The 24,975-nt window shown below is 52.8% G+C and overlaps 1 long non-coding RNA gene across 1 annotated transcript; it reads left to right on the forward strand.

The window, feature by feature from the left end:
* The first annotated feature begins 3,399 nt into the window (after window positions 1-3,399).
* LOC138067990 (uncharacterized) lies at window positions 3,400-9,129 on the forward strand. The gene is made up of 3 exons (XR_011142463.1): window positions 3,400-3,467; window positions 3,848-3,931; window positions 8,489-9,129. It is a non-coding gene; the product is annotated as an uncharacterized lncRNA (long non-coding RNA).
* Window positions 9,130-24,975: the final 15,846 nt, after the last annotated feature.

The raw sequence follows: 24,975 nt of genomic DNA on the forward strand, positions 1-24,975 counted from the left end.
GAGAGCTTCTCCTAGCTAAACCTCAGCCACGTTACATCTGAGATGTATGCAAAACGTGGCTTTGCACGGAGGTGGTGGTGTGGGTGGTGGTGCGGGTGCCGCCTTGCGCCCCGGCGGCACTCAGGGCTGGAGGGCACCCAAGAGCGCTGCTGGGGACAGCCCCCAGCACCCAGGGGTGGCTATGACCAGCGCTGGGCGCAGAGCGTGGTCGGTGTGTCCTGCCGAGCGGCAGGCAGCAGATGGCAATGTCGCTCCGCCGGCGAGCAAGCACCCAGCCAGGAGCAGCCGGCTGGGCCCCCATGGGGAGGCCTGGGGGGCAGCGGGTGCTTGCTGTGCTCTGTGCTGGGAGCATGGGCACAGGCGCCTCTTTGCAGTGGGTCCAACTTCTTTTGCAGTGGCCCAAAAGCCGCAGAGTGTCTGGCAGAGGTGCTCCTTGGCCTGGTCACCTCATTGCTTACTGTAGCCACCCAGGCAGGAGAGGTGAATGAGAGGGGCAGGTGGGGGACCCTCTTTCTACCTGCTCTCCTCACTCCCTGCCTGGTGCAGAGGCTGCTGTCTGCCTGCCTGGGGCTGCCCGCACCAGTCTGATCATAGTTCAAGTAGCCCCAGAAGGTAAACAGCCGAGCAGCCTCTTGCCAGTCCTGCCAGGTGGATTTTGACAACTGGGAAAACTGAGGCAGGGAATGGGCCTGTGAACTGGCAGTGGAGACCCCATGGAGCTAGTTTGTTTTTCTTTCCAGTAGCAGAGAGAAGCTGCTGCCGCAGCTGGACCTGTTGAAGGCCCACCTTGCCCTGGACGAGAGCCTGGCACTGCCATGCCTCCTCCTGGGCTGACGCAGCAGTGCCAGCAGGCGTTGGGAGTTTGGTGGGCTGGGTCTCCACCTTCCTATGCCAGGATTGCTACCTCCTCCCAGCAGACCCCAGGGTGATGGAGAACGGGTCCCTTCCCCCCAGCTGGTGCAGCACGGATCAGCTGCCTCCTGGGGCCGTCTCGGAGCTGTGCCTCGGGGACTTGGCACAGCCGTGCGCTCTCTATCTGATGGGAGGAGAGCCAATGCTGAGTGTTTTCTTCCCCTTTTCTCAGGGCAGCTCTGTTGCATCTTTTATCAGGCTGGGCTGCTGAGCTCAGGGAAATGGGAGCTGTTGGCCTTCTCTGTGGCAGGGTTTGTTCACTCCCTGCTTCCCGGGCTGACGGCATGCCCAGGGCCACATCCGCAGCACTGAAACGGGGCTGACATCAGCCCTGCCTGGTGCAGCAGAAGTTTTCAGGGTCGTTGCTGCCATTCTCCACTGCAGGTGCCATCAGCAACCAAGACATCTTGTCAGGTGCCACCACGGGCCTGTTGGACAGGCCAGAAGATGTTAAAAAATAATTTGTGGGAGACTTTTGGTATAGCTGAAGCTATACCCTGCGTTGCCTCTGCCTCCCCTCGGCACCTCTACAGGTTGCTGGGTGTAGTCCCAATTTCGGTTTCTCTTCCACTTCTGCATTGGCATGGGGAGAGGGCACTGAACCCAGTTACCTGGTTGTCCTCCGCTCTCCAAGGCAAGAGCGCTGCAAAACAGCATGGGCTAGTGCTCAAAGCAAGTTATTTCTTCCAGGCAAGCACTCTTGATTCAGCATTTCTGCTGCCAGCACTTTATAGCGAGGGTGAGATAACAAGAAGACCCTGTGGGTGCACAGGGTGCCAGTAATCCCAGCCGCGTATCTCTTAATTAGGCACAATACAACGATACGGGCTGTGCACTCTCAGCATGCTGGGGCCAGAGGTGGTGGTTAGCAAAAGAGTATGTGGGCCATGGAAACGGCACGAGTCTAGAGCCTCCGTGTCACCAGCCCCGAGCTGCATCCCCCGCACGATGCAAAAGGATGCAGGTGCCTTTGAAGGTGTCGTTTTTGGGGTGCCCCTTGAAAATCTAAGGCTTTAAGCCATAAGGCATCAGAGGACCCCACAGGTCTGTGCATCCTGGCCTGAGCCCAAGTGCTTCCTCTCTGGAGAATCTGTGTGATTGCTTTCTTTTTGCATTTACCTGAAGCATGACATTACTCTCATCTGTTAAACATCTGCCAGGCGTCACTCCAGAGGTGGCTGGATTTTGGAGGTAGGTGGAGCACCTTGGATTACTCTTCATCACTCCTGCTGGCAAATGGGAAGGGAAGATGTAACCAGAAAGTTACCTGTGAACCTCTGATCTGCAGGTTTATTCCTGGTCATTTTGTTAGAGGTAAGTTCAGGTCTGGAGCGTGGTCGCACTAAGAAGCTGCTGACCTTATAGCGCTGGTACGGTTTCACTGCGCTGGCCCCACATGAGGGAGGAGGGAGCCCACAGCCTTGCCCTAGCAGAGAGGTTCTGGGCTGTGGCTGTGGGGCGGAAGCCCCCAAACTGGTGCTGTGAGATCAGTGCCTCTTCTTGCAGTCCTGGGGCCATCCCAGAACTGGGTTAGCACCTGCAGAATAGCCCTATCCCCAAACCATTGCTTGGCACCAAAGGATGAAATGTCACAGCAGCAGAGGCTGCGCAGCTGGGACTCCCCTTTCCTCACCTGGGCAGGGGGAAAGGGGCACCTCTGAAAGGGGAGATTTGGGTGGGGGAGGATTCAAAGGGATCTTTGCGTATGGGACATGCAGAAAGTGAAGCAGAGGGCGAGAGTGCCTTGTATGCAAGTGACTGTTGCTTGCAGAGACTGTGAATACACCCTGACTTACTGCCGTGCTGTGTCCCAGGCTGATGCAACCATGAAACTTTGCAAGTGGTTCTTGCGAGAGAGAAATCTGAACAAAAAGGTCCCAAGATAGGTGCTGGGTTTTCAAGCCAGGCTCTGAGTTGATGCCATGTGTGATTTCCTGTGCTCCCCTTCCCTCCCCCCCACTGAAAGTGTCCTTTGGCATTACAGGGGGGGCATTGGGAGAGGTCTGGCTTTCCCCCTTACCCCTTGGTCAAGATGTTCATCTTGGCTGGAGCAGCACCAAGGAGCCTGGGTCATGGTGCCCAAGAGGGTGGTAAGCGTGGTACGTAGCAGCCTGAGGCCAAAGGCAGGGAGGCAGCGTACCTGGAGAGGGGGGATGCAGGGCTAGAGAAGCCAGGGCTAACGATGGGGAGGAAAAATTATCAACCAAAAACTGAATGCATCGCATGTTAGCGGTAACCTTTCCCTCCGGGGGAGATAAGGAATGTGCAGTCTTTGCAGTCAGGGAAAGGAGCCAATTTCAGTGCAGGATCAAGAGATGACTGTCTCTCCAGAGGCTCCCTGCGGCACGTAAACCTGCTGCCAGTCACATTGCTGCCGACGTTGCAAACTCCTTTATCAGTCTGCGGAAGCCAATAGGCCTTATCTCTTAAAGTGAATCTTGCTAACTGGGAGTGGACTTTGCTGCGTGTATCATGTTCTTTAAACATCCCTTTAGGTTCTTTGCACCCAAATGAATTGGAGAGGGCTTGACAAGACAGAAGAAAAGAAAAACAAGGTATTTTCTTCCATCATGAGCAGCTCTGGGTTGTGAGTGTCCTGCCAGCACTACAGCTGGGTGCTGTTCTAGGAACTGCTCCAGGGGCCTGTAGTGGTCTGGGGTAGCAGGGATCCAGGTTCCTTGGGGCTGTGCTGAGCTTTCTTGTGTCCTCAGCCAGTTCCCCTGGCTGGTTTAGAAGAGCTGCACAGAGACACTCACACGCTTAGCGCACCCCACAGCTGCTGAGTCCACCAGGAACGGACTGGCAGCTAATGCTCTCGGGCTAAAGCTAACCTCACATACAGTTCTGCAAGCAGTAGTTGCATCTTGGCTTGCCGAATATCACAAGGGACCTTTCTGGGCCTTTGATTAATTCATGGCCATCTTTGTGTTCCCAGGATGGCTTGTGAGCAGTTTCTGCAGCAGAGCAGTAATTCTCTGATATCCTGTCTCTGTTTCATGCCTGATATGTGCTCTTCCAGGTAAGGCTCCTCTGCTCCCTGGGGCAGTTTGGAACATCAGCCTGTCCTCCCCATATGCTTGCTTCCCTCCACTATTTCAGGATAAAGGGAAGACCATTCCTCATCTGTCTGGGAAAGGACACCTCCAGGAAGGGGAAGAAGGTGCATTAGCATGTTCCCCATTCTGGCTCTTTGTCCCTTAATGTTCTCTTCACCTTCCCAGTTGCTCTGTTAGGCTGCTTTGCCTTTCTTGCTGGGCTGCCACCCTCCCCATCACATGGTGAAGGAGAGCATTGCTCAGGCCCTGTGGAGTGGGCACAGCACGGAGAGCTAGGGGACTGTGAAGGAGTGTGAAGGTGTCCTGTTTTGTTTTGTTTTTGTTTTGTTTTCAGGTAACCATCACCTGCAGGTACAGAGTTGGCTAATGGGACCACTGGGCCTGTTCCACCAGCCCTGCTTTTCAAACAGCTGCTCAAAGAGCTGTGATTAACAGCAGCTTGTTAGCAGAGAGGAAGGTCTTTTCCCTGCCTTGCCTGCAAAGAACTGGCAGAGAGCAAGGAGCCTGGAGCCAGAGGCTTGGCTGCCCGTTCAGAGGCTTGCAAAGCTGCCAAGCCCTGCACCCACTCCTTCCCATGTCTCTTTTGGTGGCTGGATCAGCAGAGGGCACTGCACGTCCACGCTTGATCCGCCTGGGAGGGAAGAAAGGTCCCCTCCGTCCCACCGCCCTCCATTTATCCGGCTCCAGGGCAGAGCAGACATGGTGAGCAACTACCCTCTGGCCACCAGGCCTCTCCCCAGCTCCTTGCCAAAGAGCCCCAGGCTGCAGGACAGCCCCTGTGATGGAAAGATTGGGGCTGATAAAGACAATCAGGAGGCCCTCAGAGAAATGAATGGCAAACTCAGATCAAACGGCAGGAAATCCACTCCACAGAAGAGCCGCTCTGCGGAAAGCACCAGTCTGGCAGGAGGTCATCCAAGAGAAACACAGAGCCTTGTTACAGGGCGGACTGGCCGACCAGCAGGACAGGCGAGAGCCTGGGGATCTGGGAGGGTGGTGCCACAAAAGCAGTTTAGCTTTGTGCTTCGCTCTGATCACTGCAGGCGATGGGGGAGGAACTGAACTGCCACCCTGCCGGTAGTGCGCAGGATGGTGCTCCGGGCCATGCAGGGAGGGGAAGGTGCCTTTCTCACCACAGCCTGAGGCAATCTGCTGGATTTAGCTGTTTTGCTCAGAGTGGGATGTTTGTCGGCCTGAGTGGCATCAGCACACTGCTACTAGAGTCTAATACAGGCCCCTTGTTTGTCAGCAGCTGCTCCTGGGCTGAGATCCTGCAGTGCTGTAGGAGGCTCTGTAAATGCTCTGAGACATGAGTGGATTTGGTACTGTGTCCTATGCGATCGAAGGCTGACCCAGCATGAGCAAATGTTTAGAAATCGAGACGCCATTGCATTGCACTATGTGTGGAGGTCCCAGCCTCGTTCGGTGCTGACCATGACATGGTCTCCTTGGTGACATGGGCTGGGAACCTGCCTTTGGAGACGGGCTCTTCCAAGGAGAATATCTGTGCACAAACATACAGCCAAATGCCCCAAAGGGGACCAGAGTGAGCGGGAAGATGGATGTTACCTTCTGCACTGCTGGAGCACCCTAGGCTTTGATGGAGTGACTTGTCCTCAGTGGAGGTCTCTTTGGTTAAAGAGGGAGCAGTAAGATCAAAGACTCGTGGGCTTTCTCAGGTGGCATGTCCTGCTGGTTTTCACAGGTCAGGAGTAATTGAGTTGTGGAGCATTTCCTCTCCATTTCCTTTTCTCGTTTAAATCTGGGCTTATCTGAGAGCTCTTGCCCTTGAATAGTGGTTTGGCAGGACTTGGATGACCACCTCATAAACCCTCTCTTCTGTCTGTAGAGCAGGGCAGGAAGTTAGAGCTGAGAGTGGACCCTGAATGGAAGAGCAGGCTCATATTTCTCCAGGCTGTACCTGTGGCTTGAGCAAGCTAAAGACTTCACACAAATGTAAGCCAATGTTTTTCTAGCTAGTAGCAATGGTTGCTCCCTAGGAACCTGTCTGGGCCTTGAAGTTCATTTGTTCACTGAGCCTTTATCAAGAGAGTGAAGGTAACTTTCTAGTCTTGTTGATATCCTTGGGACATAACCTGTGTGGAGGCTTTCTAACACGTGGCAATTTTTGCTATTGCCCTTTGACAGCAGCAAAGATAAGATACGTGAACCTCCAGCTCAAGTAAGCTCTATCCTCCTCTTGCACCGGTTCCACAAGGTTAGCATACAACCTGCTGTTTCATGACATGGCAGCTCTGCCCCCAGAAGAAGGAGCTTGGGTTTCACACGCATCCCTACTCATGAACATCCTCTGATTCATCGCTCCTTGCTCAATTCAGCCCTTCCCCCAAGCAATCTCTGTATTTTATTTGCAGTGGTATTTCTTCACTCTTCACTGTGACCACGCAGATCCACAAGAATGAACAACCTACCTAAGAAAACCCTGCTCCTCAGTGGTTGCCAGGAAGTTTCCAGCCATGGCTTCCTCAAAGCAGCATGCAGTGTGACCACTGGGGTCTGTTGTGTGGGTCCAGCCCCAGCAAAGAGGGTTGGGTCCACGTGAGGCAGAGCCTGCACAGGACTGGAGTATGCTGGTGTTTGTAGTGCATAAGGCGCTGCCGTCCTTGGTACCCCCTAGGCCTGGGTGCCTGCTGCATCACCTAAGCTTGATGAAATATGCCCACGTTCTTCATACTCCCATATAGCCTGTGGACTTGCATCCCCTCTGCCTTAAGGGATGGAGAAGGTGTAATCCATTCCTGACAGTTCCTGGAGCGACACCCACAGCAGAAACAAGGGCTTGTGTGGAGGCGTCTGATCTCTGCACAGACGCAAGAAAGCATTTGGGTGGGACAAGCTGGTTTGGTTTATCCAGATCTCACCCATGCTGGATAATGTGCTACCTAAACAACTAGCTGTTCCTCAGGAGGAGAAAGCTGAGCTAAATCCGTGTTCCCTGGCAAAATAATGCCTGAAACAGCAGCATGTTTATGAAGGAGCCAGGAAACACCGCCAGCCTAGCTGTGAATGGCTGGTGAACCTCCTGAGTCAGAATCTGCAGCTCAGTCAGCTGCCTCCTGGCAAGCGTCGACCCAAAGGCAGAGAGGTCCTTCAGCAGGGCCAGCTGGAGAGCTAGAGGCAGCATGGACCTGAGGCGAGAAGCGCCTGTGGTAGCACCAGCCAGCACAGATTATAGGGGACGTGAACTGTGATGGACTTCGCACTGTGTCCAATCTTCAGGGACACAATCTCTACCCTCATCCTCCAGGGCCCCTTCTGGGATGGGGAGCCTGGCTTGCTGGTGGGAGGTGGATGTTTGTTTCGGAGGGTTCTTCGGATGTAACGTTGGGAAGAGTCCTTGGCTGTTGGGCTTGGAGGGATTGCAGGGTCCCTAGGCTGATGCACGCAGATGAGACCTCTGCTCACCACAGGCAACCCCATAGTACAAGTGCTTTCAGAAACCAATTGTGCTTTTTCTTGGAAACAGGTTGGGTTTGGGCTATTTTGTGTCCACTGATCCCTTTAGGAGACTGCCTCGGGAACCTTCCTTCTCAATAGTTAGGAATTTTCTGCTAATTTCCAGCACAAATGTATCTGTGGCCGGCTTTTTACTCATTTGTTCTTGAGCCAGACGACAGTGCTGGCACAAACAACTCTTCTCCATGCCTGTGCTCTTCAATGTTGATTTGAAATAGTCTTTCTTTGGCATTGGGTTTCAGAGGGATGCGTTTCAAAACCAGAAATAAACGGGCCTGAAATATTTCCCATAATTTTGCTAATCTTGACTCTCTGATAGCAAGATTAAAAGAAAGAGAACAACAAAATCGGCATTCAGGCTGGAACCACTGTTGTTAAGTAAGACAACCCCACTAAAGCCAGTACTCCTTGTTTACAATTGAACTCATGAATTTTTAGATATTAATGTATGAAGGATTGAGTAAACAACCATTGTGCCTCTAAGGAATGAGTCCCAGGCTGTCCTGAGCTGGAATACTTTGTACTTTCCTGATTGCCTTCCAAGAATTTCAAATTGCTTTGTAACAGAAAAACAAGCCTGCTTCATAAGATGTTTGTGAGGTTCTTGGGGCAGTATTAATTCATCTGCATTGTGATGTGGCCAGTTTTGGGACAGGACTCAGTGGCTGGTTACCATGGGACTGTGGACACCTAGCTGTTCATAGTAGGGTAGGGAATACCCCCGAAGAATGAACCAGACAGGTCAGGAGAGTTAGCCAGAATTTGTTAAACCTTTGCTGTAGCACACAGGCCTATGAAGGGATGTGTCCACAGGGCAAGTCATCCGTGGTGCTCTGGAGAGACCATGGTGTGCTCTCCAGAGAAGTTGCAAACTATATTTTGCGCTGATGGGCTCCCCAGGTTTACCTGGATATTTCTGAGCGTGGTGGCCTTGATACGTGATGCTGTGGTGCACTTGCAAGGTATCCCTTATTTCTGTCTTTTCCATGCTGAGTGTGTGCAGGACAGTAAGATCTTTTCATCTTTTCAACTTGTTTCAACAGTGACCGCCGTGTTGACAAAAGCGCCTTCAACCAAGAATAACACCTGGGACAGGAGACCAGCATGCTTTCATGTCTCTGCCAGTCCTGGGCTGTACCAGTGCCATTTGGCTGGTTTTTGCACTGATGCCTGAAAGCCAGAAATGAAGACTTCTTACCGCTAGCTTTGGTGGCTCGGGATTCCAGGCAGGCTGTGAAGCAAAAGGAGCTGACGGCCTGCAGCCTTGCAGCGCCCCTCTCAGAGAGCCCTGCAGTCCTACCTGAGATGTTGTGGCTGGTGCCTTGGTAAAGCAGGCAGGATGTACTCCTCAGTACCTGGGTCAAGCTTGGGTTTGGTTTCAGGTCAACAGCCTAGAGCTGTGGAAAGAGTCATGAATTCAGGTCACCAAATCATCTGCTGGCTGTGTTTTAAAAAGCAATTAAAGCAAAATTGTTTCCAGCCCTTCTGGTTGCAAGATGTAGTCTAAGGAGAGATAGCCAAGCCAAGATTTGCCTGATCCTGTCACAGCTCCAAATATGAATTACTTTCATACAGTCCCTGTGTTTTGCATGCTGTAGTTTGGAGTTGCTCAGGGAGTGTACAGGTAAACAGGACTGCCATGCTGTTAGCACAAAGGCTTGAAAGATAATAAAACCAGGAAATTAGCGTTTTGGTGTTTTCTTATTGCTTTTAGTCAGAGATAATAGAGTTTAAAAAAAATGTAGAGAAGTAAGAATGCTTTTTGTAGGATAGAATAGTGCCAAGTGTGTTGCCAAAGAGTAAAGGATCACAGTTCTAAGCAGCGTTTACTGAAGCTGCCGATGCTGTGGTCTGGGGACCTGCGTTGCTGGACAAGTGCAAGACCCATCTCTGTCTGTGGAAGAGCCTGGGAGAGCTGGCATTAATCGCAAGAGCTGATATTGAGCTCTACCAAACAGACATTTCCTCATTTAACCTCTAAAGATACCTGCAGCGGTTTCGTTAGAGAACAGTATTGCAAGTGTTGCTTGTCTCAGCAAGGCGACAGCTCGACGAAGCCGAGCGGGGTTCCCGGGGGAGAGCGGGGGGCCCTTGAGAGCTACCTGGCTTCAGGAACTGGCTCCCAGCAGCATGGAGAGCAGACCTCTTCCAGGAAGAAACTCTGCTCTCTTCCTTTTCCCACACTGGAAGGCTTGCAAAGAAACTAAAAGAAGGGGTAGTGATAAAAAGAAATGGCAGAGAGAACGTGGTTCTTGCTTGTCCTTCTTCAGCAGCTTGCCAAAATCAGAGAATGACCTTCTGTTGGAGAGGAAGGTGAGGCCATGCCTGAAGGTGAGGTGGGGCTGTACATAAAGGTGTTAATATTCTCTTCTGGGCTTTTTTATATCCTCAGGGTTTTCATTCCTGTTCTGCTGAAGAGTCATGCCCAAGAGAGTTGGGGAAATGAGTCTCTTTAACCCACACCATCAGTGTCTAAGCCCCACTAGCACTAAGTTTCCCACTAAGCAGTGGGAACTGCTTAGTATGTGCTTAAAATGGGTCCTAGGGAGATGGAGAGAGGGGCCTAAGGTGCTCCTCACCCTGTGGAGGGCACAGAGGCAGAGCAGGTAACCGTGCGTGTGCTGGGGTGTCCTGGGCATGCCTGGGCCCTTGGATTTGAAAGCAGAAGGTGACAGGGTCGAGGCGCCCTGGCAAAGAGGTTCCCGTGCTGGGCTGTAGAGGCTTGCAGGAGGCCATGCTCCTGCTCAGTTCAGGTGCCTGAATCCTACGTTCCAGAAATGTGAGTGATGCTCAGTACTTCTCCCATCCTAGCTCTGAGCCACTTAGATGCCTCCTCTCTGATACTGAAGCTGGTCTCCTCTGGTGCAAGAGCAGGGCAGTTTGCCAAGGTACTTCGGGCTATGCTTGGTGGAAGGGGCGCAGGTCCATGCCATGGATGCCAATTCTCTTGTGACCAGTCCTGTAATGCTCTTGGCATGAGGCAGGGAGAAGAAGCAAGGTCTGCTTTTATTGAGCTCAAATCCGGGCTGAAGCATCTCCTTTTTCTGGCAGAAGAAGGTAATGTGCCTCAGAGATGGGTCTTGGCAGAGGGTGGGCTGGGATGGCCTTTGGCATGGGGTGGTGGTGACTCACAGCATTGAGTCTGGGTACTGCAGATGCCTTGGAGACAGCTGTGCTCCAATGTCTCCCTCTCTCCGGGCCCTGCCATGCCAAGCACCGCTGGCCAGCATGACTAGCTGCATCTGGCACAGGGAGGGAGGCATTGCATGTCAAGGGATGGGGCTCCTCAGCCTTCACATCCTCTTTGGAAAAAAAAGAAAAACCAGGCTCAGAGAAAGGCAAGAGTCACTCAGGAACTGCCCGGGCCTGGAGAGGGGTCTCTCTTGGTGAGTGGAGGAACAGGGCAGCTGCAGGCTCCACTCAGGCAGCTGCTTGTTTTACAAGAAAGGAAGAAAAAAGGCCCCGAGCCCAGCGCCGAGCTGAGCCTGCTGCTTATGTAAGAGCTGGCAGTGGGGCCAGCCATGCGGAAACACAGCGGGCTTGCAGCGGGGTGCAATCATCTTTGATTGCTCTTGTTAGCTCAGCAGCTTTCATGTGGCGGGGGAGCAGGGTGAGGGCGCGAGATTCCTGCACACTGAACTCTTCTGTTTCTTTCGGCAGGATAAACAGAACATGAAACAAAGCCCCGAGGCAGCGCTCGCCTCCGAGGTGCCACGCTGCCAACCCCCTCGGGTGGCCTGTCCTCCACGTGCTCCCCAGGGAAGGGAAGAGGCAGTAGGGGCCTGGGGTGGTGGCATTCGTGCCGTCTTGGGTGCCCCAGCCTGGGAAGCAGAGCAGCGATGGGAACCCCCAGGGACTGTGTTTAGCCCGGCTGGGGTTTTTCTGGACGTCGATGCTGTGCTCATGGCTGGATTGAGGGTTGCGTCTTGGCGTCAGGGAGGAGCAAGCAGGAAAAAAGGGCCAAAGCTCCCCAGCAAGAAGTTCATGAGGTTCGCGTGCCCAGCAATTTGCAGCACACCGCGACACCCACACCGCGGCCTCGGAGAGCCAAGGATGGGCAAGAAGCGACCCTCGTCCAGAGGAGCTCTGGGCCCTGTGCGAAAGCTGGCTCCATGGCGTGTCCCCTTGGTATGGGGGGCTGTGCTCCATGGCCTTGCTGCCCCACGACGCAGTCGCAGCTGGGCTCTACGCCACGGGAAGCAGTGGGCAAGGGAGGGAGCTGGATGCCCCTCCTCCCTCAGCCGCAGGTTCCCTGCACAGATTTTCACTGCTCCCTGAAATCTGGGCCTCTTTATTTATAAACTCCCTTAAGGAGTAATTTCGACCCTGTCTTGCCCCGGTGCTGGATGCCTGTCAGTGGCAGAGGGTGAAGGTGCTGACCTCAACTCTTTCCTAATGCAGTATTAGCTAATCCCACTTCCCAGGGACGTAGCTATGGGCCGGTCCCCCCCACCCAGCAGCAGTATGAGCTGGTGCCAGGTCCCCTGTGTTTCCACAGACCCGCGATTTCGCCACCACGGCTTTGCACTGGGCGAGGTGAGGAGGAAGCAGAGCAAACGCCGCTTGCTGCTGCAGTGTAAAACGTTTCTGTGAGTTTCTTTTCACGCAGGGTTTGCTCTGGAGCCCATGGTAGCTCTGTGTTTCCTCCAGCCCTACCATGAAGTCATTTAGTTGGGGAAAAGTGTTGGCCAAGTACTAGGCTGCAGCAAAACTCCCTGGAAATGTTATTGCCAAAAGAAGCACGAAGCTGCTTTGCAGGCATGTGTTATCCTGAGCCCCCTGGCAGACGCGCCACCCCGACTGCGTGCCGCTGCGTAAGATGGCATCACTGACTTCTCCTTCCCCAAAAAAAGAGCTTTTGCAAGAAAAAAACCTTCCGGATGGAAAGCTGTTTTGCTGGCAGGGATTTGGGGGGGCTGTAAGCTGCGCATGTAAAAACCCAGTGGGAACGCAGAGCTAGGAAAGGCAGGTACTGCCTGTTGTGGCACTAAGCCAGGCCAGGGTGACCTTCGGGGACCCTCTCTCATGTCCGAAATGGGGGGGAACGAGTCGGTGGCTGGAGCCGAGTCTCCACCGGAGCCATAAGAGGGCCAGGGGTGGCGCGTGCCGGGGGAGGCAGTGCCGAGCCGCGCTCCTCTGCCCGCGTCGGGCTCCCGGCGAGGGACCGAGCGCAGGGGGAAAGCCAAGCGCGGGAGCTGCTTATCCAAACCTCTTGGTCTGGCGTTTTGCGAGCGCCGACTTTCTCATAGGTTTCCCGCTCTGGGCTCGACGGGCTGGAAATACTGCAAGAGCAGCCCTTTTTCTGTTGTTTTTCTCCCGATGTTTGCGTCTTTCCACTTCCGCCTCCGCGCGGTGCCAAGGCACGGGAGCCAGGCGCAGCCGTGCGGAGGGGGGCCAAGCTCCCTCAGCCCCCAGAAAGGAGGTCACCCGTGGGGAGCGCGGCCGCCCTCGCCGAGCCGAGCCGCGGCGGGCCCGAGCTCGAAAGCAGGAGAGGATCAAAGCTTTCTAAACACTCAGGGCGCTTGGCCCGGGAGGTTTTGTTCCATCTATTTATAGCAGTGGGGCCAACCGAGTTCAGAGTTGGAGGCAAACTTTTTCCAAAGCTGGGGGGACGTTTGGATTAGGGAGGGGGAAAGGGAATTCAGCCAGGCCTGTTTCCAACAACCGTTGACTACTGCCCTTAGGTATGCGTTGCTCTCCACGACGCGCTGACAACAAGTCCGCGTAGAAGTGCCTGGCTGATGCTGTGAAGATTGAAACAAAAAACGTGAATTGGCTGGAAACGGGAACACGAGAGTTTCCAAACAGCAAAGCCATAGCGTTTGAAAGTGAAAACTGTTTTCTTACCGGCTTGTTTTCACCTTCCAGTCAACAGCCTTCAATTACAAATAAGCTAGTATTGTTTTCAAGGGGAAAGCTGGCAATTATTTTAGGATAAAAAAGACTGACGTAAGGCTTCTTGGAGAATATCTCATGTTTACAAAATGGAGAGGAGGGATGGAAATAGCCTGTCTTAATCTTGAAGGTGAATTTTTTGATGTAACTAAAAAAAATGCCCTGCTTTTCTGTGCTACAGCTTTTAGGCAAAGCCAGGCTTGAACTCTGAATGAGCAGCCCAACCAACCAACTCATGACACAAGTGAAATTTTGCCACATTTTAAACTACGGGCCTTCCAGAGCAGGAAAGCAGCTGCTCAGATTTTCCTGTGCCTGCAAGTGAGCTGTGCAAGGCCGTGAGCAGCACAATTTGGATACACATCAACTCTTTTTGCATGCTTAGAGCCACTCTCTTGGTTTAAGACACTTTCTATAGGTTATAAAAAGCTCTCTTTAATTACCAGTAGCATCCCAGGGCACTGCTAAATTTCTAACCGTTCTATATTAGCATCATCTCTGAGCTTACTTCTCCCTGAGGAAAGGGTGCAATTAGGTTGGGAGACAATTATAATCAGTGTAATGGAGGGGACAGTTTGAGGGACTGGGCTCTGGAGACGGTGGGTTTGGCAGCAGAACGGCACCTGACCCAGGTGGGCTGTTACATTGAACGATGTTATGCTCTTTCCGGCGGAGTGTGGCGCGGGTTTTCTGTGCGCTGCAACTTGCTGTGGGATCGAGGTACAGTCTTAACCAACATCGCTAACCTTTATCATGTGTTTATCTCTGTTTATTTTCAGCGAGAGATAGAAATGTCATAGCTGGAAGGTTTCCTTTCATCTCAAATTCACCCCCACAAAAGTCTCTCCTCCTACGCAGATGATGCCCATCCTTACCGTGGAGGGTTGGATGGTGCTGGAGAAGCCAAATTGTTCCCCTTAGGGGAACATTGTGGCATGCAAGATCTGGAAGGGATTCTGGAGAAAGAAATAACAATCCGGAGGTGGCTGGAACATGCAATAAAGCTAGGTCTGGTTTGCTAAAGGCAGATTGCACTAGACTATTTGGTATCTCCTGGTGACCTGATGGGAACTGTGGTAGATTTCGTCCGTTTTGGATGGCAGCGGAGCATTTGGTAGGATGTTCTTGGGGACGTTACCCACGCAACTGAGGAGGATGGAGCCTGGCAGAAGAACGGTAATGTGCAGGATTGATTGCAGAGCAGGTGCTCATGGCCGGTGCTGCTAGGGGAAGCATCAGGCCGAAGAGGAGTTTTTCTTCTGGAGTTCCCCAAGCATCAGCCTTGCGGCTTGTCTTGTTTGATAGTTTCATGAATGATACAGAGAAGTAGGAGAACAACTGTAAAATGTGTGCATGAGGCAGAGCTGGGAAGTATCAAAAGTACAGAGGAGGTTATAGGTGTTGCAAAGAGAGAAATGGATGACCTGGAAGACAGGAGTAATGGCAAAGAGATGAAGCTCAGCAGTAGAAAATACAAAGTTTGAGCTTGCGGAGAAGCAACTGAACATAAGATAGGACTTCATTGTCTGGAGGCCACAGAGAAGGGCCTTGGACTATCGCTTAATCATACAGTGACTAGGAGCCACTGACTGCATGCAGCCATGTAAAATGTAGATGCACTTTTAGGGTGCTCTTGTGGTGAGGCCTCTCCATTTATGTTAAAACAGTCAGTGCAAGACCTGCCAAGACCTCTGCTGGAACAGCAAATCTGATCATTCTTTCTCAAGAAAAGGCAGACTGGAGCAAGTGCTGAGCAAGACTACACATATGATGAGGTGAATGGAGAGCCGCGCTTGAGCCCCAGTGCTGCAGGACTCTCTTCTGCTGAGTTGTCTTAAACATGCACGATTCCAGCCACGGCTGGTAGACTGGAGTACTGGAAGGGCGTAGAGCTTTAGTTACACTTTGAGATAGTCTCGGGGCTGATGGTGAATTTCCTTGTGCTGTGGAGAACCTACACTGGGCACAGCTGAATTCTCCAGATTGGTCAGTCAGCAATTTTTCATTACTGCTAAAACTCAGCCTTAAGAAAAGAGTAGATCGCCAGTATCCCACCAGGAGCTGTCTAAGAGGTGGGACAGAATTGCTTTGGCAGTTTGACCCTGTAAGCCTGCAGGGAGGAGAATAGTCACCATTCAAGAGGTTTCTGCACCTGTGGGGATCTGAACATACAGCCCTCCAACGCTCTTGCTATGAGGAGCCCCTTTGGTCTTATAAGCAGTTTGTCAGCAATATGGCCAGACCTTTCCCGCATGTTGGGGAAGGTCAGCGCTGGGACATTTGTCTCTGCTGTTGCAGGGCAGAATAAAGGTCTACTTTCCAGCAGCAGCAGAGATGTGCAGAAGGCTCTTCCTCGTGAACAGTTAGCAATAGGTTGTCCGAGGTAAGCTGGGCTGTGAAACACCCCTGCTTTGACCTGTTCCTAACACCGAGTGAATGTGAGCAAACATACACATGCAGAGACAAAACAAGTGTCCTGACGGCTCCGAGGATGAAAGAGGTGTGAGGGTCAGGGGCAGCTGTTCTTCTCCCATGTTATTTTTTCAAGCTGGTGACCACAGGCTCTGAGCCTGGTTTCCACCATGAGTACCACTCATCCCAGGCAGAAGAAAATGTTCTCCTGTTTGCTTCTAATGACGATGATGACTATTCATCTCTCAGTCTGTACATGGCCTTACTATGAAAGACTGTTTATGTGCTTGGTGCTAATGTTCCCAACTCTTGGCTTGGGAAGAGCACACAAGCCAACTGGACAGTCATTTGTTTCACTGAGAGGCCTTTGTTCTGCAATTAACACACAAAATGCCTGCCGCTGTGGCCGAAAAGAGGTTTTAATTAAAATCATTGGTATTGGCCAGACCGTGGCGTGAACAAGAGGTGGGAAGAAGGCCCAGGTCAGTCTCTTGGGTCGATTCAGGAGACTTCCCACTGAGCTGAGGCTGCACAAAAGGTAGGACCTGCTTTTTAATTGTATGAGCTGTTTCCTCTTCCTTGAGTGACCTACCCAACAGTCAGTTGCAAGCTGATAGGAGTGCAGATACTGCCAACCAAAAGTTGGGACAGGTCCACAGGTCGTTTAAGTCCTAATGAGGAACCATGAATAGAGCACACATAAATCAAAAACACCTCGCCCTTTTCTCTAACGAGCACAGCCCTCAAAGCGCTTTTGTGTTGGATTTTGCTTGGCTTTCAGAGGTGCCCGAGACTGCGACTTTCAGGCTAGCCTCCATGCGACGCCAGGCTGACCCCCACGTACCTTGCCTCTGCTCGCAGGTGGCCTCCGGGAAGGTGTCGCTCTGCTGGGCTGCCAGGGCGGACTCACAGCGTGGGCGATGCCTGCCGTGCTTCGGACAGCTGAACGGGTAAGAGAAGTACCGGGGCGGGTAGGATATCCCTTCTGGGGAGCTCACAGGTTCCCTGGGCCTGCTGGGGTTGCTGCATGAAGCCACCGGCACAGCCTGGATGTTTTCTCCCAGGTGGAAGTTTCCCTTGCTGGTACAGTGTCCCTCCATGCACGTACCTGGGAACTGCTGGACCCCTTTTTTTTTTCCAAGCCTCTGCTTGGGAGCAGTTTGTGTTTCCGCACAAGCATATTCAGAAGTGCATGTGGTTATAGCAGTGCTATAACTGCAGGTACTATTCTAATGAAGGGAGTGTCTGCTCCCTTTATAAAATTCCATTAAATTAATGTAAGAAAGAGCTGTGTAATAAACTCCAGGAAACTGGGAAATATTGTGGGTTCCCATGTCGTTCACATAGAATGATGAATCACACTCGCTTATAAGGCAGCCAGGCCCATGGGTCTATTTATATTTTCTCTAAACAGGATAGGGTCCTGGAATTTCTGATTTGTCCTTTAATGAGCAAGCAAATTTAAGAAATAAGAAAAGCTAAACGGGTGCCAGCCCCACAACTTGTCCCTTGAAGGACAACACCAGCTTCCTAGCAGCTCGAGTTACCCGTTAACACGGCATCGGGGCCCTGAAGCCACATAGATGCTTTTAAAACGTTACTCAAAAATCTTTTTTCTTCTTCTTTTTTTTTTTTAAGGAAAAACTGTTAAAGACACTTTTAGGGGTAAAAGTCCCTCTTAGTTTCATAAATTGAGCCTCAGCTCCTCGGTGCACTTCTTTCCGCCCAGCACAGACTTTGTCCGGAGGCACCTGGGAGCCAGTCCCTCTTGCAGGAGGATGGAGCGGAGGTCTGGCACGGAGAGCTGCGAAAGGATTTGTCTTTATCGCTTGGGTTCTGGCCTGGACAAATCAATTGGCTTTTACATGTTTAGGAAAAAAAAAAAAAATCCTTTCCTGCTGCCGTTTAAGTTTTTGTCTGCTGCTGTAGGGTTTAATTTCATGCTGTCAAGTGGCGTGGGAGTGCTGAGCAGCTTTGAAGTTTCCCAGCCTGCTCTGGGGAAGGAGGGCGACGTCGGCCGGGCGAACCGAGGCCCTTCCGCGCGGCTAAAATCTGCCAGGTGCACAAAAGGTTGGGTTTAAAAAAAAAAAAATGCATGAATGCGAGGTTTTTGGTATGGATTGCTCTGCCGCAGCACAGCTTGCAGGGAGGCCCCTGAGCGCCAGGACCGTTACCTGTTGCAGGTGGCGTGGTAGCCCCGTACCTTGGAGATCCCACCAAGGAGGGCTGTGTCCCCCCCTTCCCTGTACGGTGACATCTTCCACTTTCAAAGCTTGCTTTATTATTTTTTTTTTATTTTTCATTAAACTTTCCTCCTCTTTCCTGACCCCTGGCTTTCACCCTCCCTCCCCCAGCTCCCCTCCGGGAACGGACGGGCCCCAGCCGCGTTCCCGCGGCGCATCCTGGCCGCGGAGGTGCCGAGGCGCACGCCGCCGGGATGGCTGCGCTTCCTGCTCCCTCCCCGGCGGGACAATGGGGACATTCAGGCGAGCACAAACCGCTCGGTCCCCCCCCCCCCCAACAACCGCCGGCCAAGTCCCCCCAATCGCCATCTCCCAAATAGCGCCGGCGAGAGAGACAAAGCGGCTGACGCCGTGTCCCAGCGCGCCGGCGGAGGCGAGCTGGAATCCAGCATCACAAAACGAGCACTGTGCACGCGCCTCCCCCTTCCTCCATCCCCCAAAAAATCTCCAAATCTGCCCGGCAACACTGGACCGGGCTCCTTTTCCCAGCCGGCGGCCAACCGGCTCGCTGCCAGCGGGCCGGGGCCTCTGCCACCGCCGTGCAGGGGGTTTCTCCAGTTGCAGGGAACGGCGTGCGTTCGGCCTGGCGCGCGCTCCCCCTCTTCCTCCGGCGTCACTCGTTTTCCGCTGGGACGGAGGGGAGGCGAGGAAGCCGCTCGGGGAAACCTTTGTTTTACGGGCAGGCGGGGGGCAAAGCCGCATCAGAGATTTTTGGGCTGGGACAAGGGAGAAAGGGGGAGGCAGAGCAAGGAAAGCAGGGCTTGGTCTTCCCCAGGCCCACGCAGATCTTTTCAGACTTTCTTGCCTGTTCCTGTGGTGTTTTGTTTTGTTTTTTTTTCCCCTCCTCCCCTTTGCTTTGCTGTTTTGCCTTGTCTCGGAGTCCTCGCTCGCAGCCGCCACGGGCATCTGCAGAGCAGGAGGCTGGGCTGCTGCAAGACCAGTGGTCCTGATGCACCCAGGGTGGGGGGGGTGCCAGTTTGGTTCCACCTCCCCAGCTGGTGTAGGTGCTGCTGGGGAAAAAAAAGGCGTCTAACAGGCAGGCTTTGGTGGGGTTTAACCGAGGGACCTCAGCCATTTCACAGCAGAGCCGCTGCTCTCTGCGCGCTGAGCCGAATCCTGCTTCCTCCCTTCGTTATGGCTTTCTGCAGGTCCCTTAGATTTGTGCCACAAAGCCCCAAGCAGCCCTGGAGCGCCGGCTGACAGCAGCTGGCCTCAAAAATCATCGTGTGACACGCGCGCCTGGTGTTGCCTGCTCGGATGTGCGTCTTGGCTCCGCTGCAGCAACGCCTGCGAAGACCCCGGGGCAGCTCGTGGGCTGGCCTGGGCCAGCTCTTCCACCGTGTCGGAGGACATGACCCAATTGCAGGGCGATGCTCGGCTGATTGCCATCCCAAGCCTTAGCCCAGGAAGGTGCAGAGCGTCTTAATGCAACCAACCTTGCTAGCGAGGCTCAATGGTCCCAAAAAACCAAACATTTTTCCTGCGTTTTGCAGCTGCTTCAGCAGGAGTATCACAGTCCTTTTGTCAATTTAGGTGTCATGACGCAGTATCGGCTGCAGGGCAGATACAACAAATGCCAGGAGACCTGAACGGCGAGGTAGATCACAGCCCCAGCTGCAAGAGGGTGCGAGCTGCGCCTTACCCTGGAAATGGCGAGCAGGGAGGCAGGACGGGCAGCTTGCAGCCTTCGTGGGAACTTATGCACGGATTAAAGGCTGAGTGCAGGAAAAGGTCTGTGTTGCTCCGGAGTGCTTTTGCAGACAGCCTGGGCAATGGCAGACAAAATTGTACCAATCTGCTGCGAGCTGCAAGAGGCTAGCAAGGGAGCGATGTCCCTGAGCTCGGCATCGGCGTCCCTGGTACTCGGCGGCGGGAGCAGCCGGGCAGGGCACCTCCCTGAGCCCAGCGCGCGTTGCATAAGCTGTTTGTGCAGGGTGAGGAAAGCCATGGCCTAGAGGCACGGCGCAGCTCAGGACGTCCCGTGGCAGCTTTCCTGCAGCAGCTGCCGGAGCTGCGCAGACCCGACTCTGCTGGGATGTGGCTGTCCCTGCCCACGGGAAACACCTTGTCTTGCAGCTCCCGAGGGGCAAGGGACTGCCGCTTGCCACGGCTGTGCTGAGCCAGACCGCTGCCGGATCCTCCTTCCCTAGGGATGGGGCAGACAGCACCGGCAAGGGCCTGCGTATACAGATGAATGGATGTTATTTCTTGAAATGACTTTGGGGTCTTTTTCCTCCCGTGTCCTATTTCCCTCACTCATTCCTCAGCATCTCCCCCTCTTTGACTCCGTCAGATGTTATCAGGGCACACAGTATCTGGCCTTAAAAGCACATATCTTGCATGGCTATGCAAGAGCGCAGAGCCAAAAGAGGAGCGTGTGAGGTTTCAAATCCCCGGACTTTATAGCCCTTAACAGCCCTTTTGAATTACAGCCGTGGCAATGATAGCTGCAAGGCAGCAGAACAGCAGCTGGGGGCCCTGCCAGCAAAGACAGGTTGAAAAGCAGAGCTATGAAGAAGGCTGATGTCAGACGGGTGAAGGATGGATCCAGTCTTTAGGTAGGAGACGATCTTAGGTAAGATAAAGGTGCATACAAGAAGTTCACTGCTCGGTCCCCTCATGGGTACATACTCTGGGGCAGCGAGTACCTTACAGCAGTGCCGGGCATGCCGGTCCGGATAATCAAGGCTGACCTTCACATCATTTTTCAAATCTCAAAGGAGATTTCCTTGGTGGATTGGCTCCGTTTTCTTTGCAGCGAAGATATTCTTCCCCTCCTCCCCCACTTCGGAATACTCTGGCTTTTCACCAAATAGCAAGGTCGACATGAAAAACACCCTCATTTCCTGGGCCTCTTCTTCCCAGCCGTCCTCCAGCAAAGAGGAGTGATATAGCATCTGCTTTTTTATCCCAGCCCTGTTGCAGGGCCCGGTCTTTGTGCCTCCTCAGAAGCGGTGCCAAGTGCTTTGAAATCTTTTCAGATCCAAGGCATAAAGCAAGGCCCAGGCAAGGGGCACGCAGCAGGAGCAGCGCTCCAGGAACAGTCCTGCCTCTGCCGCGGCGTTTGCCAGGCTCAGCTCGGCCATGCTCACTGCTAGCACCCCAAGGCTGAAGGGCCTCTGCTTGCTCTGGCTTTTAAGGGGCATCTCTGGGGTGCCACTGCCTCTGCTCCCCGTCCCAGCGCGCACCTGCACAGTGTCCTCATGCAGCAAATGTCGGGGAAGGACCCTAACGTTTCTTTCCTTCCAATGCAGGCACAAAGATCAGAGAATGGATGTCAGCTCTGTCCAGTTTGCCTGGAAACTGCTGTCCGCAGTTATGAGAACAAATGCAATTTATGGGCGTAGCAGGACAAGGAGAAGCTGATCAAGAGAGAGGGACCCCCATCAGCATGTGCCAGACCGTTTGCCTCAGGGAACTGGCAGTGAGATCAGCCCAAAGGTCCATATGGTAGCCACTGGGCTTTCATTGCACCAGCTTTTCATCTCCATCCCACTTCTCTTGCAAAGCAGTTCAGGAGCCAGACAAGCAGCTCCCCTGCCTCCAACCCCTTGCCTTGCTGCAGTGACCTTCTCTGGACATTGCTCGCTGCTCCTCGGCTAATGGCATGATGGACCCCCCCAAGGACCCACCTGGTTTTGAGGCCAGCTCTCTCCTGTTTGCTCCTGACTGTGGAGCCATACTCTTCTGGGTGGCCTGCACAGGAGTGTCGGGTTTGGGGATGTGGGGAACAGTGGATTTATTAAACTCAGAGGAAGAAGATTTAGAGCCTGTAGGACATGCTTCACCAAAGGAAATTTTTTAGAGGTAAGCTAGTATCTTTTTCAGCTTCAGTACTGCATACTGCCATTCCTTTGCACTTCATTAAGCTGTGCTTCCTGCCGCTCCTTCAGTTCAAACTCACCACAGTATGAGCTATAAATTGCTGCTACTGGTCCCATAATTCCCTTCTTGGGAATATCCTCCTCATACGCTGGACATGAGCCAACCTGGGCATGGCAGGAGGCTCAGGGAGGGAAATAAGATTACAAGGAGGGGGAACTTTGGGAATGACATGTTGGACAGGACTCACAAGGGGCATCTGGTTATGGGGCAGGATATAGCCCAGAGATCAAGTACCATGGCTGGGTACCAAAGTGGGAGGAGTTAAGAAAGTGAGCATGTGTATGTGCGTGAGACACATTCATTGCCTCTTCGGGGCTGCCTTACATTGAACATTCATGGTACAACCTCTCTTCCAGCAGTGTTTCCAAGACTGCAAGATGACCCTGGCAAATGGCATGCGGGGAGCTTCTCGTAGCCTTTGCACTGGTCTGTCCGGAGTGAGCTTCTTCTCTGATCTCCCTGCTGCTCTCATCCCTCCTGTTTGCTTTTCTCACGTTGTAAAGCCAGCCTGGGATTTTCTCCCAAATGAAATTTTCTGCAGTGGTTATAAAAAAGAGAAAAAATGTGGCTTGTGCTGCAACCCAGAAATGTCTATGCCCTCAGGAGCTACCCCAAGCGCTCGTCTTCCCTGGGAGCATGTAGTTACCTATGGCAGGTAGGACTCCCAAAGCCCACCAAACGCCCTGAGTCGTTCCCTGTTAGCCTCTCTCCCCAGCCTCCTTGCCGATGGGCTAACGCGTGGGAGAAGTGGTGGGGGTGGCCAGGGGCACTACCCCTCCCCAGCTGTCCTGCAACAGGGGCCCCTCTGACAACTGCCAGATCTGGCATTTCTCCAGTATGCCTCGTACTGAAATACAGCAGAGCCAGCAGCAGTTTTCATCCCAGCGGAAAGGGTCTGGCAGACAGAAACTTTTCCCACAGCTGCAGGAAGGGGACATTTGGCACTTGAACATGTCTGTCAACAGTGCTGCCAAGTGCCAGGTTTGGGGGTGGCAGATGAGCTTTAGGGCCAGACTTTCAAAGGTCTTTACGCTCCTCAAAGTGCAGATAGGTGCCCATGGGAGCTTTCAGAAGCTGATGACAGTCAGCCTCCCCCGATCCCTCCCTGACATCAACTCCAAACCATGGTCCTTGTGTCAGGATTCCCCAGTGCTATGCATGCCTGACAGCCCTACTCTGATCCAGGTCTCCTTTGCAGCTCTCCACCCTCAGACCCCCCCAGGGGAAGAATCAAAGCTCCCAAACAGAGCCACTCTTGATGCAGTTCAGAGCATGTGTGTCCAAGCACTAGTAGTCAGTGCCTGTGCTTGCACTGCTAAGAAAGCCTGGATGCTAAATCTCCTTTGGCCGGATGCCTTGCAGTTACTGAGCAATGCAATTGCTCATCAAGTCTGAGTCGCTTTTCCTTCCCAGCAGCCTCTCTTCCTTGGCCAAGGGCTTCCCCAGCTTTTTTCTCTCATCGTGGTACCAACTCCTCCCAGTACACAGGCATATCACCTGCAGGGAAAAAATCACAACAAAGCAATAGTGGCCATTGCCAGTTCCTGTCTGATGAAGCTACCAAGAGTGCGGGGGTAAGGAGCAGCCAGTTGAGCCCTAAAGGCAGGAAGGAAGAACCACGGGCAGAACGGTCACCGTAAATCACGTTGCTCCATGTCAGTGTTCACACGGGTTATAGAGGGCCTGTCATTATTTCTCTGATGAAGGGTGGCATCTCCTTGCAGGCAGAAACCTGTCAGAGCCTTAGCACCAGCTAATCCAGTAGAAAGGGGCAGGCATAGACCTTAAGAGGAAGATAAGTGACAGAAGGACAACTGCAGCTGGAAAACAACTACTGCCTGTAGTTTCTCTGCAGCTTTGCTCTTTCTGTGGCTACCAGCCTTCCGCTTCTTGTAGAAAAAGAAAGGGGCTTTGAAACATCCATTTGCAAGCCCTTTGTCCCTGCTCCTGGTGTCATCTGATCACTCTTCTAGGAATCTATGCTTAGGCGGGTTATATAAAGGGAAGAAACAGCTTCCCAGTAAGAAACCCACATGATGAACGGATCGTGCCAGGGAGGCACCAGCTGAGCGTGTTTTATGAATCCCAAGCAGCTAATGAGCTTTGGATTGGTACGTGGCAGGGCACAATTGCTTCAGAAAGAAGTCTTTCTCCAGTGAGCTGCCAGGCATGCACTGTGCTCTTAACATGTACAGGGCAACCCCTGTACTGTGAAACTGGAGAGCGAGCTTTACCCATGTGGATGCTGACTACGTGTCCAACAGAACCAGTGGCAAATTTCCCACTGACCTCTCTAGGAACCAGATTAAGTGGATGGTCACACCCCATCTTCAGCACTGCAAAAACTGTCCCTCTTCAATCAACAGTGTATTTTCATTTCATTAAAGAAAAAAAATCACAACCCAGATCTCTGCTGTGCTACTCTGGCATCAGGCTGGCTGAGGATCTTCCTTGTTCACTGCTGAGTAAGAACTGGGCAGAGATTTTTCTCCTGGCCCTGCTGGAGTCATTACAAATCCCCGTCCACAGTCAGCTAATCTGCTGGATTAGTGATTACATTTAACGGGATCAGAGGACTATTACTGCAGTTACTGTTACTATTTTGTGTTGGTCATATTTATAGGGCTGCAGAATCAAGTTACAACTTTAAGGGCTGCAGCCCTGGTTCCTGTAAGTTGAAGTAGCCCCATATAAAGCAATGCTGGTTTAGCGGAGCAGCTCAGCCTAAGCCTCACCCACTGATACCATCATTTCCAGAGGGCCTTTAAGGATCTTCTCTGCAGGACAGTATTTTAGCACCGCCAGTAGTAAACCCACCTTCCTGCACCCCAAGAGGCGTGCTCGTGTTTGATAGCCGCATACAGAAATCTCCTTTGGGGAAACGGGGCTGGGGAGCAGGCCTTAAACCCTTCTGCCTGAAGAGGGGGTAGTTCACAAGGCCATCAGTCACTGCAAGGCTAAGAACTGAAAAAGGGAATCTTTAAACCATCTTATCACTGCTGGAAACGACTAAGCTGCATGCCACGGGCACAGGATTTAGCAAGGCTTTTGATACTGGCTCCCATAACTTCCTTATAGACAAGCTGAAGAAGTTT

This window comes from Struthio camelus, chromosome 8, assembly GCF_040807025.1.
Source record: "Struthio camelus isolate bStrCam1 chromosome 8, bStrCam1.hap1, whole genome shotgun sequence".
Taxonomy (NCBI): domain Eukaryota; kingdom Metazoa; phylum Chordata; class Aves; order Struthioniformes; family Struthionidae; genus Struthio; species Struthio camelus.